The sequence below is a fragment of the Thermobia domestica genome, chromosome 16 (genome assembly GCF_964235325.1).
Source record: "Thermobia domestica chromosome 16, izTheDome1.hap1.1, whole genome shotgun sequence".
NCBI lineage: Eukaryota > Metazoa > Arthropoda > Insecta > Zygentoma > Lepismatidae > Thermobia > Thermobia domestica.
The window spans coordinates 34537751-34543172 of NC_137469.1; positions in this window are offsets into that span (position 1 = coordinate 34537751).

The window sequence follows — 5422 nt, forward strand, 5'->3', positions numbered from 1 at the left end:
ATCATCAATACTGCCAAATACAAGAAGATATAACAAATAAAGATTGAAGGAAATCTCGGTGGAAGGAAATCTCTGACGAATTCCCTTCTTTTTAGTTAAGAGTTTATGTGCAGAATTTGACACTTTTGGCCTTATGCAGAGTTCTAATGATACGCGATTAGTGCCATACTAAAGAGTTCGACTAACATATGTTTCCTGCAGGTAGTCAGGCGTTTAGTATGATACTAATCATACGTCAAAAGACTGCATAAGGCGGTTATTTACGATTTTGTTTCGGAGAGGGCTTTGCTAACTTTCGGGGGGGGGGGGAGGATTTGCCTTAAAATGTGAAAATTCTGCAAGATATTTCATATACTTTACTATAGTAAGTAAGATTTCGGGGGGCTTAAGCCTGGAAGCCCTCCTAAATACGCCACTGTTGTATGGGATTTTCGAAAACGCTGAAAAACATATCAAGTACATACTAGTTGATATAGGCGCCGACTTTGGGGGGAAAGGACACTTTTGGACCCCAATACTTAACCCTTTGGGGACCCAATGGTACAATTTGTACCATACGGGTGTTTCATGGTACATTGCGTTATAACTCTCCTATTTGAGCTTTTTCGTCCGGGTTTTTTTTGTTTTTCAAGTCCAGAGACATTGTAGAAGACCTTACGTATGGTTTCACACCTTCCTGCGTCGAAACATAGGAGGTGATTACGTCATAATTCTAAAATATATATTTTCTTTTATTAAGCCGATGTTCATTATTTTTTGGCGGGCTTATTTTTGCACCTAGAAGATTGAAATTGTGCACAAACATTCTAGTGCGGTCTGTAAGTGCAATAATTTGTATGGATCGTGCATTTCCGGTTACCAGCACGAAATTTGGTCAGTGCGTTTAACGTCACATGTAAATGAGAAAAAAGCCGGGAGACAGCTTCTCAATATGTTTTGTGTGACTCTGGGCGCCATCTTGAAAAATGGCCTACTTTTCACAAGTTCCCCAAATTTTGTCCGATTTACACCGTCTTAGGGCTCAAATTCACAGGCAAAACAAGTATAGAAGACTGTGAACTGCTAGACAATAACGGCAATAGCTTTAATTTCTTGAGGGGGGCTAGTGAAAGGGCACAGGTATTCTGGAGGGCAGTTATTTTGTGTACACCAAAAATAAGACTATTGTGTTACTTGACCTATATATCAAGTCAACATCTCTGGGAAGGGGACTCACGACAGGCCCGTATCCACGGGGTTCATGGGGACCACCCCCTAAATTTCTACTGCCGCCCCTTAAGTTTTCACGGTAGGCTTGCAAGAGCAGATATTACAGTTAATATCTGTTGTTACTGTTGTTACAGCACTGTTGTTACTGTTTGTGAAAAGTGTGCGTAATGGTAATTTCATGCTTTATATATTAATAGAAGTACTCCAGTCCATGTGTCCTTGGTACTTAGCTTTGGAACACGTACACTACGGGCGATGGTTACCAGTCTTTCTTCATACTCTGAAGCAACTTGCAGTTCGTCATCCTGATGTATTTAAGGAATTCTCTAAGGGGCATTTCACCAGTAGGAAATCTTACCGGCACTTTTCACGTATGTCAGACGACCACCTTCACGAACAGAACAACAAACTGATAAAAGAAAGTGGTTCTCTATGGGGAGCTGCCAATAACCCATTTACTCTTTTGAAGAAAATAGTTGTCCCGAAATCGCTCGTTTACTGGCTGAGTATGAAGACAGCTACTCTGCTGAGTTGCACGTATCGAGATCACACCACGAGGACACGAATGCATTCCAAAGCAAGTACAGGACACATGTGAAGAACCTGATTGATGTATTTCGTGATACTGGTAATCCTTTTGAAGAAGAGCATCTGTCTACAGTTGGGTTCACCAGACGTACAGCGCCAGAAGATTAGTGCCAGTCTGTTCGCATCGCAGCTACCACAGGAGCCAAAATGTATGAGGACTTCGTTTATAAGCGTCTAATGACAAGCAAGCAGTCCATACACGATGCTATAAAGAAAGTTAATATGCAGCTTTTCAACTGTAGCTTGTTGAAAGTTCGTTGCAAAGATAAGATGAAACTTGCTAGTGCACACAAAGATTCTAACCTGTTCTGCAAGATGTTCATAGCATGCCAGGAAAGGGAGAGCGATACCAGAGAATTCTTTTCTCATGAGAACACAATTTAACCTCCATCAATATCTGAATTTGGAGATCTCAGACTTCCTACCTCTAAATCAGATATTTTGAAACGTTTTGAAAATTTTGATGTGTGTACAAGTACTATCATCCCCCATTCCTCTTGTCTTGTCGTCGATGGAGCGATGCTGGTACACCAACTGCAACCAGGAGCAGCAAAAACATTTGCAGAATATGCCGCATTCGAGACACTAAACGTGGTCTTTGACCGCTACATTGAAAAGAGCTTGAAAACACAGACGCGTCAGAAGCGTGGGCAGGGCGACCGCTTTGTTGTCAAGTCAACGGGACCGTTTCCAAACAATTTCCAGAAGTTCCTTGCAAACAATAACAACAAGGAAAGGTTATTTCATTACCTCGCCGAAATAATAACTGTAGCTGATATTTCAGAAAGAGAAATATTCTGCACAAGAGGAAATGAAGTCTTATCCTCTTCCTTAGACTTAGATATTACTGGTATTTCTCCCTCATCTCACATAGAAGCTGATGGAAGAACCTTCTGCACGTCCGTCATGCCGCAGAGAAGGGACACAAAAGTACAGTTGACTCTGATGTTGTTATCGCTCTCTTTGCGTTTCTGCATCTGTCACCCACTCTGGAGAAACTATGGATTGATTTTGGTTCTGCAAAAAAAGCGACGTTTCATTCCTATACACACCATGTGCACGAATTTACCTTCTGGAACGATAGATTTGCTGTCTGTTGTAGTTTCTTTCACAGTTTTACGGGCTGTGACACAGTGTCAGCCTTCCTTGGCGTTGGCAAGACAAGTGCATGGAATACGTGGATGGCGTTTAGAGAAGTGGATACAGATTTCCGGGAACTGTCAGTCGTTCATTCTCACGATGTTGTAAGCTACCAATCTCGCATGCTAATCCAGCGATTTGTGACGCTCATGTACAACATATCAAGTAATTACTTGCGAGGAACTCTACGAAACCATACGTATTCTATTCAGCAAGAAAAATCGCACAATAGACAGAATATCTCCAACCAAAGACGCATTGAATCTCCATACAAGAAGAACAACCATTCAGTGCAAGATCTGACGACAGTGCCTCGAAAAAGATGTGCATTATGTTGAACCCCTGAACTGGGGTTGGAAGAAAACAAATGACGGACTCGGTTACCAACCTGTGTGAACTACGTTGAGGAGTATGTCTGATAACAGTCGACAACTAGTGACATGCCGTTGCAAATTTGCGCTGTACTTGGGAAATGTACTTGTATTAAGAACGACCTCGTCTGTACGTTGCTTTGCGAATGTGAAGAACAATGCTCATAGTGATATCACTATGAACACAGCAGCTGAACTTTTTTTAAAATGTGAAATGAATATGAGTTATGTAGATATGTAACATTGTATCAAACGTATAAAAGTTGTAGAATTATAAACTGTATTAGTTTGTACTTGATATACAACACCTCTACAATAAAAACTCACGGTGAGGTCGGGTGACCGGGGAGGCCATTCATGCAGTTAACCCTTATGGGACCTTGCCTTTTTAGGTAAATTTTAGAGTTTCAGTCAAGCAGCTATTGCAACGAGACTATTTATCGTAGGATCATGGTTCATATCTAGGTGTTTTTGTAATGAAGCTGCGTTTTCAACTGTACTAGTCAAATTTCCTTATTTTGTACCTAAGGCGTAAAATTCCCGCCCAGAGTGGGAAAAACGGAAATCACAAAAAAAAAAAAAAAAAATTGGCACCAATATCTCCCCTCGAACATGCAAGTGGTACATGACACGAACATGCAACTGGTACCAAAAAAAACTTTGCTTTATAGTGAATGGAATGAGGTATGAAAAATTGTGCCCCCAAAATTAGTGTAGATGCTCTTGCCGATTTACCAATTTTCTCTCAATAATACATTGTCAGTCAATTGTTTTTTATGAGCTTCAGCATAAAGACTATTCTTTGCAAGAACATGAATCGTACCTTGTTGTCTTTGGAGTGAATCAACCTTTCGAGTGGTACCACTCGCATGTGGATACCGTGTGCCTATGGACGGAAAATTACTTCCAAAGGGAAATTTTGTCAGAAAAAAATCACTCTTTTACAAGTTTGGGTCCCTCTCCCCCCTGTGTTAACGCTTGGATCTTAAAATCGCCTAAAACATACTACATGGTGTATGTAATATCTGTGGAAAATATCAATCTCATATCTTGAAAACTACGGACGGTAAAGAAAATTCCCCCACGTGGAAAGCATAACCCTTACTACTTTAAGGGAAAAACAAAAACTCCCTGACACGTCCCTATCTATCCGAGGATCATAATTCGCAAACGATTTCGTGTCAAATTAGGGTAGCTTTCAAATGCCTCTAACCACTCACATGTCCCTATCGTGTCCCTGAGGGGGGGGCGGGAAATCCCTAAAAATGGAACTTTTCCTGAAAAAATTTCTTTTTTTTCAATTTGAACGCGATTTTCTCGCTTCTGATACACAATAGGGAAATTATAATAAAACAGTTGGAAACAGTGTTTCATTACGAGCATAACGACGTACGAATCATGATCCTAGAATAAATAGGGACGTGTCAAAAAAATTGCCAAAAAGCTCTAAAATTTATCCAATTTTTTATTCTTCAATGTTCGTGACGTCACCACCCGTAGGCATCGCACGCGTGACTGGAAAATGCCCATGAAACGCATTCTTTGATGCTTCCACGCTTGAATAAATGCAAAAAGCCCGGTGTGAAAAAGCTTAACTAGAGACATATAAGGCAAATTCCAGAGGTCGACGCTGTGGTACAAATCTGATCCATCGGTCCCCAAAGGGTTAAATGACTAAAATCGGAACATTTTTGCTATTAACTGTTTCTTATTCTGTTTGGCAGCAGACTGGAGAAGAAGAAAAGCGTTTTCTAAAGCTTTCATGTAAATATTTAGATTAAGTTGCTACAAGTTAGCCATTTTCCAATATGGCGTCCAGTGTCGACCATAATGATTCTACGAACTGTCTCCCGGTAATTTTCAAACCTTGATTGGACATGTAACAAAATGGCGAACTTTCATGCTGGTAACCGGAAATGGAGGATACTTACGCTAACATACCACACTATTCAGTCCAGCGAGTAGTATTTATCAGATTTTTTTAGATCTCTGCGTTAAAACAGAGGGCCCCAGAGGGGCTAAAAGTTGAAAAGGGGATATTTAGACCAAAAAATCCATTTTTTCGGGATTTTCCCGCCTTAGATACATGATGGAGACACGTGAGTCATACCGTC